The sequence below is a fragment of the Micromesistius poutassou genome (assembly GCF_964030765.1).
Source record: "Micromesistius poutassou genome assembly, chromosome: 15".
Lineage (NCBI taxonomy): Eukaryota > Metazoa > Chordata > Actinopteri > Gadiformes > Gadidae > Micromesistius > Micromesistius poutassou.
This window is the reverse complement of record NC_140285.1, coordinates 7,792,783-7,804,604: the sequence shown is the minus strand read 5'-3', so window position 1 is coordinate 7,804,604 and position 11,822 is coordinate 7,792,783. Positions and strand designations below refer to the sequence as shown.

General features: G+C 44.6%; 1 pseudogene across 1 annotated transcript; it reads right to left on the bottom strand.

The window, feature by feature from the left end:
• Positions 1 to 5,280: 5,280 nt before the first annotated feature.
• On the bottom strand, positions 5,281 to 6,261 carry LOC311359769 (annotated as a pseudogene). Its single transcript has one exon. The product of its transcript is annotated as an uncharacterized misc_RNA (transcript).
• Positions 6,262 to 11,822: the final 5,561 nt, after the last annotated feature.

Sequence of the window (11,822 nt, the reverse complement as noted above, 5' to 3'; positions counted from 1 at the left end):
GCGGTAAAAGTAGGCCTATGTTTTCTTACGATGAAATACTCATCAATCCTAAAAGTAATGGGCTTGTAGCCTACACGATGTCTGGGTCAAGAACATATGTGTTTGCTGTACGGTGTTTGCAGATGCATTGATTTAAAAGTACAACTTACCGCTGTATCAGCTGTTCTTTCCCAAATCATTTAACCAATCATTTACCCTAAAACTAGATTTTGTTTTGGAAGCCTGGAATATACTTTGCTCGAATGTATTATTGTTATTATTATTATTATTTTAACGCATGGCATAGCCTACTATAGGCCTACTTCATTCATGTTCATTCATGCAGCCAACAAAAATGTTTCCACAATCCACACGCTATTTCTATGCAGTTTCACACGTATGAATAATCTTTGGCATCATAATATTTAAATCTGGTAAATAGTTTGCATGTTTGTGCTGTGAAGCCTACGTGTGTGTAGGCTATGTTGTAGTTCCGACCTGCCATGGCCAGGCGCGATTGTAGGTTTCTTAAACATCCGGGGCTCAGTGGGGGGTATCGAGCGATCGCGGGAGGACGAGATTGTTGAGAGGGGGGGGGGGTTATGCGGGATCGTGGGCGGACGAGATTGTTATTATTTTTCGGTCAGTGGCGCAATTGCATTGGCGCATTTTTTAGATCACTAAAATAGCACCAAGTATCATTTGCGCCGGAACACGCCCCTGCTTTTCGCCGACACGCCTCTCCAGGCGCAAGTGTAGTGGTGCCTGCCTGGTTGCTGCGGGAGAAAATCAGCTTCGCGCCGGGTGCAAACTAGCAACGAACATGCGTCGGTGTAGAAAGTCGATTGCACCGGGCGCAAGATAGGGCACTTCTTCTGTTTGGCGCACATGGCTAATTTGCATACGCGCACAGGAGGGGGGGGGGTGCTATTTCGCACACTGTATATAGCCTGGGCTAAGTTTCCATCTCAATAAAAATGTCGAATAGAATGTCGACGTGAATAAGTTGAACGTATAGCCTGCTTGGATTGCATTAGGCTACGGTAGCCTATGCATTTTCCAATAGAATGATATGGTTCAGAAGTCATGGATGTTTGTCCTAAGACCAGTTCAGACCAAAGATTCGCGACGCAACGAGACTCTTTTGGGACGTAGCAGGGGAAAAGTTGCAGCAGTGTGAACTGGTCGGGGGGGGGGGGGGGGGACGCGTGTTTTTTGTTTTTTTGGCCGTGAGAAATTGGATGTGTGGCGTGTGTAAGCAGGCAAAAACGTGTGTCACACGGTGAAACCGTGCAAGTTGGCAGCTCTGAAATGTATAAATCGAATTACGTGGGAGCCAGAGGGAACCAAGCTCCCAAAAAGGCAACAAAGTCAAAAAACTGAGGGGGTCTCTCATATATCTGAAGGTGTCTGCCATATTTGGCATTGTAATTTCATCTTAAACAACGCTCATTATCCATCCCCGTGCGGTCTTACCTATTATTAAATAATAAAAAATTTTTTTTTTATAAAAATAATAATAATAAATAAAAATACAACTGCTTGCAACTCGCAACTCCTTGCGACTCCTTGCGACGAGACGGGCTGAGACGTTCTAAAAACTGGGCAGTTCACACTGCTGCACCGGGCGGCGATTCGTTTTATTTTGGTTGAGAGTAGGCTAGAGTTGCTGTGTTTCGCCATTCTCCACTACTTCTGCATTGTAGTAATTCGCTGGAGCTTAGTTTGTTTAGATCCCGCTAGTTGGATACATTGCATTCTTTCGTAGTGGCGACTTCTCGACTGCAAGGGAAGCTCGGCTTCACCTAAAATTTCGAAAATGAAATGGTCAGATATATACTGTTGTTAACATTTCATTGATAAAAAATGTGTTAGAACACGTCCATCTCGAAGACGAGTCCGTTCAGAATCAGCTGTTTATCGCAGGTCGACTGACTCGATTTCCTTCTCATACACTTAGGGTACGTGTTTAATTTGCGTGTGTTTAGACAGATGGGCGCGCACACACACGCGCACCAAGCATCACCCGCATTCATTCATTCTTCAACACTCACTCGCGGTAAAACTAGCCTATAAATCCCCGTTGCGCATGGAACTGCCACATTGGCAGTGTTGTGTTTCACAATTATTATTTTTTTTTAACAAAACTGTCTTCTAAATTAATGAAATACTGGGAAACGAATAAACCTTTATAAGCAACTTAATGAGTGAACTTAATAGGCGGTCGAAATATTTTTTTCAACCACCGCCTCTTTCCCTTGACGGTGCGCAAAGCCCGCACGGCGCACACAGACATAGCAAAAAGCAAAGCAGTCTCAGCATAAACACACAGTTGTGCGTTAAATTTGTCCATCGGGGAACACGTCAATTCCTCTAATGCTGACGTTTAAAATATATCAGCACCTATTTACCTTGATCTTCAGCTGTAGCCTTGCTGAACTCTCTGCATCCTCGCTGTCTTTATTCATTTTGTATGGCGGTCTTATTATGGTAAACTAGCTCATTGGTGAACACCTCGTCAGGTTTTAAACAGCGACACGCACTCGGAGACAGTAGCCTAAGCCTAAAGAAAGACAGGTCCATAGCTGCTGCACAAAAATAATGCGTGCCAAGCAGTAGACCTAGTTGGTCTTAAAGGGGGGGAAAGCAAGTTCAAGTTTAACATCGATTTGCAGTGATCACTTGGCTGAAGGGTTTTATATGCCTATTCATTACATAATTATTCTTATTCTGCTTTTTTAAATACATAAATGAAAGGCTTGCGGTTTATCCATGATGCAGCCTGTATGCGGGAAATTACGGTAGGCCCCGACAGGGCGAACCGGACCCCGACTTGAAGCGGCGGTGTCTTCTCCCTTAAGGGGCTTATTTTAGATAATAACCGGCGACGTTCTATAGGCTACATTATTACACGGCTACTTGCCGAAACGAAAAAATAACTTCACACGGTGTGTGAAGTTGTGTGAACCACGTGACTCCTCATTCTCAATTTGAGAATGAGGAGTCACGTGGTTTTTGGGGAGGGGAGGGGAGGGGAGGGGTTTGAGCCCATCCGCCATGCTGGTAGCACGGTTGCCAGGAGAAACGGTGTCAAAGCGGCATACAGACAGATGAGGAAACATAGACGCAGAGACGCAGGAGAAATTACGATAGAAATAAATGGAGAAGAATACGGCGAAGGAAAAGGGTCCTTACAGGAACAAACTCACTACCAGCGCCAAGCAGAGGTATGAGGAGAAGCTGTCAGACTTAAACAACGTCGACCCATACGAGCTACCTGCAGCAGAATGGGACAGAGACCTGGACCTTTAACCACCTTGCACATATATGGACATAGTGAACTACTTGGTTTTTGGCATCAGTCAATATACGATGCAAGAATTTAAAAGCCATAAATCGCTAGAAAGCTATGAGACATTCTGCTGTGGTTGGGTGCAAGACCTGGCCATCTACAAGCCTCCAAACGCTCAAAACACTGTTGTACTGGCAAAGGTAAGTTGCTTCACCTTTTGAGTTTTATGCTAATACTAATGTGTTGTGAATACATTGCGTTGACCAAAGTGACAAAGTAATTTACCGCGATTGTTTCGTAAACACTAGATTGTAACGAGGTGTTCCATGCACACAAACGTTAGATTAACTTCCCACATGTTTTGCAGCTTGTTATGCTAATTTGATTTTAGCCCAATGAAACATACTAGGTGTGTTCTATTCTACTATGTGTGTACATTGTGTGTTGGGGGCTTCGAAGTAGACAAACCAGTTCTGGTTAGGCTAGGGTAGTTAATGGTCTGGTTAGACTAAAGCAAGCCATTAACGGTGTGAATGAAAGGTCTGTGAGATTCAGGCTGCAGACAAATGTAAATCTGGAAAGCTGCATACAAATGGAAATGGGGGTCTAGACTAGGCTGTAACTTGAAATAAAATGTGTCCCTTGTCTTCAAGGCTTTTTACTGTTTCTCTAATTTATTTACCTCTTGTATCTAACAGGTCATGCATTCACGACGGCTCTGCGAGCCTCCACTCACCCCATGGGTCATCCTCACACCATCGGGGCAAGTGTGTTCGGCCCACTGTACATGCATGGCTGGTGTAGCGGAGTCGTGCACCCATGTCGGAGCCCTGCTGTTTATGGTCGATGCCTGTGTACGGTTAAAGGAGAAGGCCACAGTCACAGACGAACCGGCCTACTGGAAGCTGCCAAGCAGCATCAACAAGGTCCTGCCAGAGGTTGGCCAACGCATCAATAGGACTTGATAGGAGTGACTTGCCTGCGCTGCAGAAGCACTGCCAGACCATAGGGAGCATTGCTGATGTGTCTGAGGAACAGGCAGTGCAGATAGAGAGAAGGACGCGGGGACAGCACAACTCATCACTTTGGTTTGCTGCACGGGCTGGAAGAATCACAGCCTCCTCAATGCATTGTGTTTATGCAACAGACATTAGTTCACCAGCACCCTCCACCATAAAGAGGGTTTGTTATCCTACACGTGGGCCGGGAACAGCAGCCACCAGTTGGGGCATCAAACATGAGGAGACAGCGAGGCAGGCATACACTGCCCAAACAAAGGATCAGCACACCGATCAACAAGTGGAAACTTGTGGGTTTTTTGTCAACCCGGCCTTCCCACAGGTAGGAGCATCGCCAGATGCCATTGTTACTTGCACTTGTTGTGGGAAAGGCTGCATAGAAGTGAAATGCCCCGCGAAGTACAAGGACAGCACAATCCTTGGTGCGTACTCATCAGATGACCGCAACTTCTGTCTGCATGCTGTTGATGGTCAGGTGCACCTCAAGAAGAACCACCAGTACTACACCCAGGTCCAGACCCAACTGTTTGTAACAGAGAGTGCCTACTGTGACTTTGTAGTGTGGACATTGAAGGACTGTGTGATTCTGCGCATAGCTCCAGACAAAACATTTTGGAATGCACGGCTTCAAAAGGCACAGGATTTCTTTGTGAAGGTGGCTGTCCCTGAACTTGCGGTGCAATATTTCTCGATACCACCTACCTCCCAAGCATCACCTGGCCCCAGTGTGCTTCGTGAACTACAGCCACAGACCGTGGTGAAGAGGCCAAGGAATTGTACATCCATGCACATTTCTTTTTGATTTCTTTATTGCTATTTTTAAATGCACATTGTTCTTTTGCACTGTTTACTGTTTCAACCTTTTGAAATGTTGCACTGTCAATTTCTATTTATTCAATTTATAGTTCTATTCTAACAGTTCTCAATAAATAATGTTACGCCATATCATGTTTCAAGAATTTATTTTAACACGAAACAGTAAGGAGGCACTCAAACAACACTTTTACACATATTTGTTAAGGCACAGCAAACAGTGACAATCTTATCCAACGGCATTAGGTTTTCACCCTCACATTTGATGAGCATGTTCACAGGTACAGTGGAGTGTAAGAATTTAAATTTGTTGCGCACAACACCAATCACCCTCTCAACATGAATCCTGAGATGTGCTATGGCCCTAGTCTCCTCCACATCTTTCGCATCCAGCTGTGCACGACCCCTTGTGAACGTAGGTACCTTAACTTCAGCACACATCATACCCACACTTTCCCTGATATTAAAGCCCCTATCTGCCAGCACAATGTCACCTGGCAACAGTTTGTTGAGGAAACCACTTTGCTCTGTTATACGTTTGTCACTAGTGCGCCCACCCCACCCTTGGGATATGAAAGAAATTACACCCTTTAGGTGTAAGGGTGTAATTAGGTACTTCATGGTGTATGCATGTTTATACTGAGAGAAAGTCTGTGCCCTTGCCAGTACATTTGAGGGTTTTTCAATAAACACCTCGAAACAATCCACAATGGCGGCTACATTTTTCCCCGAACGATTCCACGAACTGGTGTGGCATACTCGTCAATAAACAGTCTCTGCTTGGCCAGTGCACTAATGGACACAGCCGTGCATACATCACTCCAAGGGTATGGTGAAAGGCATCACTGACTGTTGTCCTGTGTACCCGAAACAGATGGCTGATGTGCTTTACTGGCAGGTCTAGTCTGAGGCGCATTAGAGTCAACAGGACAAGCTGGAAGGGTGAGAGTTTCTTCATCCTACCTTGAGGCAGATATGGGGTGAGACTGCATAGAAGTGTCTGAAACATTACATAGCTTGCAAGTCCTGTGTAATACTTCACTATGTTATCATCACCACTCAGAAAGTTCTCATTCATCCGGTACTCATCAAGCTCCTCCTTCAGCTTTCTGTTTTCCTCCAAAAGACTGTTGATTACATCTCCTCTAGATGTGCAGAGTCCACATTCCAGGTCCTGTGCTGGGGATGGCGGTCGCTGGTCCTGTGCTGGGGATGGCGGCCGCTGGTCCTGTGCTGGGGATGGCGGCCGCTGCTCCTCTGTCGGGGATGGCGGCCGCTGCTCCTCTGTCGGGGATGGCGGCCGCTGCTCCTCTGTCGGGGATGGCGGCCGCTGCTCCTCTGTCGGGGATGGCGGCCGCTGCTCCTGTGCTGGGGATGGAGGCCGCTGCTCCTCTGTCGGGGATGGAGGCCGCTGCTCCTCTGTCGGGGACGGAGGCCGCTGCTCCTCTGTCGGGGACGGAGGCCGCTGCTCCTCTGTCGGGGACGGAGGCCGCTGCTCCTCTGTCGGGGACGGAGGCCGCTGCTCCTCTGTCGGGGATGGAGGCTGCTGCTCCTGATGCTCTGCCAGCGGTGGCACTTGCTCCTGGCGCTGGGTCCTGCTGCGCATTACATGCCACTGATATCTCGCTCCATCTGTTGGCTTGACATCACTGTGGCCTAACCGCAAAGATGATGTCCAGTCAGGGTGGTTCTCCACCATCTCATATGATGGTTTACCTAGAACAGAATAATTCGATTATGAAAACTCAATGTAATCAATGCTTTAATTACAATCAATGCTTTAATGCAATGTACAATGTACAATCAATGCTTCAATCAATGCTTTAATGCAATGTAATCAATGCTTTAAGCTTTTACAGAAAATGTGTTAGTTAAGCTCAAAACAATCATGGGAAACACTAATGTCATGAACTGAATCTCAACTAGTTTTGTTTAAAACAACATTAATGGTTGGGCCATCGAGCATTTTCTAAGAAGCAACAGTTTGTTAGGTAGCTAGCTAGCTGCTAGAAAACAACTTCAGATGCACTTCAGGGTTCGCACCAACATAAGGTACACTTCGTGGCTTTAAGAGACGACAACATAAACAAATTTAAAGACATTTTTAGAGAACGTACCTGAGTGAAAATGCAGAGAACACACTCTTATCGACTGAGGAATGTTATCGAAAGTAAGGTCCTTTCTTCTGATTGCAGCCACCCAAGAAATCCGACGTCTCCTCGTGATGTCGGATACTTGCTCTCCTAAGTGCGTTCTCCATTTAGGGAACCTAAAAAACTGTAGCCCACTGTTCTTACGGTTTCCTCGGCGATCGTGTGAGGCATTGGAGCAGTTTTTAACGCAGCAGTTGCTTCCAGGCATTGTTAAAACAGTAAAGAATTTAAACAACCTCCTCTGCTAGCAGCTACCGTGTCAACAATAACGCAAAGCTCAGCTGCACTCGGAGGGGCGTACCTACCAACATGGCGGAAAGGGGGGGGGGGGGCTTACACGGCTTACTGTGCCGTGACGTCAACTCCTCATTCCTAAATGAGAACACAATTCGGTGTTTAGCTAGGCTAGTTGCACACGTCTTTTTATGTAGACTAGCCTAGTCAAGGCCTGCGGTTCGATGAATACTTTTCTATTAGATGTAGGTACCCAATGTGTTCGCGTTATCCATACAGCATGGCCTTTTCATGCATTTTAATTGCCCATAGATAGGCTACACCAGCGGTCCCCAACCACCGGGCCAGCGGTTACACCAGCGGTCCTCCGCGGGACATTCAGCTCTTAGCAGATCTTAGCTAGATTCCTGACCGGGCCTATGGCCGGCGGCGGAACCCCGACCGCGGAGCCCCCCGGCGGCGGAGCTAAGATCTGAATATTAGCCCCAGCTTGATGATTCGGATCTTAGATTATGGTAGGTGAAAAGTTTGGACCCCTGGGCTACACTATCCATTGGAAATTGACACAGTTTCTCGTCGGTGAGTTCGCCTTAGCACTACAGGCATCATGCACTTAGCACGTGATCAGACCACCAGAGTTGTTGGTCGTAGCAGACTAGTGCCGCGGTCAGTCGACCGCCTATTTATTTTTGTTCTCCCGTCAAACGGCTCACTGTAAATTCACCTCTGCACAAGTGTGTGCGCTGTGCGCGCCCTGCTGGTTAATCTGCTATCCTCTTTCTTCCCCCTCCCCCTATGGGCTTAAATTTGTCTCATTAATATCTGTAAACGCACAGATGGTGATCTACAAATATTTTTGATTTGCACACGTGTTTTGCTATCCACAAATACAAATTTATAATTTGTAACTTGTATTTTGGTTTTTACATACTTGTAAATATATTGTGTTTTTGTAAATACACAATTTGCCATTTGTAAAAACAAAAAGCCATTTGCAAAACTGAAAATTCTGCTCGTGAAGTATGACTCAGCATTTGTGGATCATTACTCACGCACACGCATCTCTTTCCTCACTTACGCATTTTTGAGACATTCTTGTCGAAGATCCGCACAGATCCACAAGCAAATAGCTCGTGATTCACAAATGGCCCGCCCTCCTCAACCAGTAGGTGGCAGTGTTGTTCTATGCATTGATGTAGCTATGGTTTGCACTGAGGCAACCTGACGTCGTTGAAACATCCTTAGCGAGACCGAAAAAAATAAATCAATTATCAAACTAAAGATCTGACACATTCACTGACTGAAGATTTTGCAAGTTAAAAGTATATTTTTCGCTAGAAATGTTATTAGAAACACGTTTAATGGTGAATCTTCCCTAAAATATTGCATTTCCCCGTCAGATAATAAAGACTACGTAAACATTTCACCAAATGCTGGGAGAATGTCTCGCCCCCTGTTGGTGCTATTCCTCCATTCATTTAGATGGGCGGAAGAAAGAGTGTACTCTTCACGCTTTGATCAGGCAAGACGTTACACGTACGTGCTTTGCGAGGTGGACCAACGTATCTATTTCACGGTTTGGGGTGATACCGGGTTGCTCCATCTTCAGCCATGGTTTTACCGCGAAATCGAAAGTCCGCTTAAGCAGAGTGCAAACCATAGCTACATCAAATCAAATCAAATCAACATCAACCAAATTCAGTATTTTTCTTCTTATCATATTAATTAGGCCTTAAATGTGTCCCTCAAAACATGTAAAAAATATTTTTCCCATTCATCATTTCCTTGAGGAGCTAGGCCTCAGAGAATGTTCTGTGTGCAGGTTTAAAATGGGCGGGTCTACATCGAAGACCGCTTTACGTAAAGCGGTCTTCGATGTAGACCCGCCCCCTGCTGCCCTCTAGGTATAAATACATTAACCGCGCACTAGCATTCTGTGGTTTCACCCGTCTATGGTTTTACCGCTCACGAGTCTGGTTTGAATTGTCAGTTTGCAGCTAGCTTGCCCGTTATGCCTCTTCAACCTCGTTGGTGCATCTTCCCTGGATGCCACAGTGGGAAACGTAACGTTAACGGTTCGTTTACTTTATTTAAGTTTCCGACCGAAGACGGTCTCTCTCCGGTGATGGGCGTGGTTTCCTGGCCTGCAGCGCACACGCCCCCACCGTCCTGAGCCAGGGATTACTGCTCATTTTTCATCAACTTTGAAGCATAATTTTATATACTTCGCGATTTTTTTAGTCCTTCAAATTTGGCAGGGTGGTTAATAATATATTTTCCTGTGGTATTATAAACTCAAAACCCATAATTATTCTTGGTTTACCCGGTCTTTAAGGTAAATTCATCATTGATACCACATAGACGGTCTCCTAAGACCAGTTCAGACCAAAGATTCGCGACGCAACGAGACTCTTGGGACGTCGCAGGGGAAAAGTTGCAGCAGTGTGAACTGGTCGTCGCAAGGCTGATGCTGATGCCGTTGCAAGGAGTCCCCAAAGATTGAACATGTCAAATCGCCAGGTCCAGTTTTAGAACGCAACGATGTGGCTATTTCTCTTCAGCCAATCAGGACACAGCACAACAATTTAGGCTTATTAAATACAAGTTGTAGATGCTAACGGTATTATCTTTGGTTTTACACCGCACTTATTTAACATGCCCTGCAAATGTATAAATCAGTGTTCGAATTACGTGGGAGCCAGAGGGAACCGAGCTTCCAAAAAGGCAAAGTCAAAAAACTGAGGGGTCTCATATCTGAAGGTGTCTGCCATATTTGGCATTGTGATTTCATAAAAAATAGGACCTGCGCACAAATTTAAAAAAAGATGAAAAAAAATTTATATCAAAAAAATATGAAAAAAAAAAATTATATAAAAAAAAAAGTTATATAAAAAAAATTTATGAAAAAAAATGTATCAAAAAAAAAATTTATATAAAAAAAATTATAAATTAAAAATATTATAAAAATAAAAAAATTTGGACCTGCGCACAAATGTTTTTTTTTGGACCTGCGCGCATCTTTTTTTTTGGATCTTTTTTTTTGGGTCCAAAAAAAGATGCGCGTGCGCATGTCCAAAAAAAAGATGCGCGCAGATCCAAAAAAAGATGCGTGTGCGCATGTCCAAAAAAAAGATGCGCGCGCAGATCCAAAAAGAGATGCGCGTGCGCATGTCCAAAAAAAAGATGCGCGCGCAGATCCAAAAAAAGATGCGCGTGCGCATGTCCAAAAAAAAGATGCGCGCGCGCAGGTCCAAAAAAAAACATTTGTGCGCAGGTCCAATTTTTTTATATAATTTTTTTAATTTATAATTTTTAATTTAATAATTTTTTTTATAGAATTTTTTTTCATAAGTCTTTTTTGATATTTTTTTTTTAATATTCTTTTTGATATAATTTTTTTTTGATATTTTTTTATATCTTTTTTTAAATCTGTTTTTATATATATTTATATATTTTTTTATAATTATTATTTTTTTATTATTTAATAATAGGTAAGACCGCACGGGGATGGATAATGAGCGTTGTTTAAGATGAAATTACAATGCCAAATATGGCAGACACCTTCAGATATATGAGAGACCCCCTCAGTTTTTTGACTTTGTTGCCTTTTTGGGAGCTTGGTTCCCTCTGGCTCCCACGTAATTCGATTTATACATTTCAGAGCTGCCAACTTGCACGGTGCACCGTGTGGCACACGTTTTTGCCTGCTTACACACGCACCCCGTCAACAATCACGATCGCCCCCCCCCCCCCCCCCCCACAGTCAACATTTAAGCCCAGTTCAGACCAAAGATTCGCGACGCAACTGCTTGCAACTCGCAACTCCTTGCGGCGAGACGGGCTGAGACGTTCTAAAAACGGGGCAGTTCACACTGCTGCACCGGGCGGCGACGGCAGGTGGTCTCCCTAAGCAAATGTGAACGCTCTGGCACAGCTGAGAGCCGCATCAGCATCACTTCCATCCTGCTAAAAAGTAACCTAACTTAGGTTTGCGATTAGTTTTATTTTGGTTGAGAGTAGGCTAGAGTTGCTGTGTTTCGCCATTCTCCACTACTTCTGCATTGTAGTAATTCACTGGAGCTTAGTTTGTTTAGATCCCGCTAGTTGGATACATTGCATTCTTTCGTAGTGGCGACTTCTCGACTGCTCGGAAGCTCGGCTTCCCTTAAAATTCCCCGAAAATTAAATGGTCAGATATATACTGTTGTGTTAACATTTCATTGATTAAAAATGCGTTAGAACACGTCCATCTCGAAGACGAGTTCGTTCAGAATCAGCTGCTTATCGCAGGTCGACTGACTCGATTTCCTTCTCATACACTTACGTGTTTAA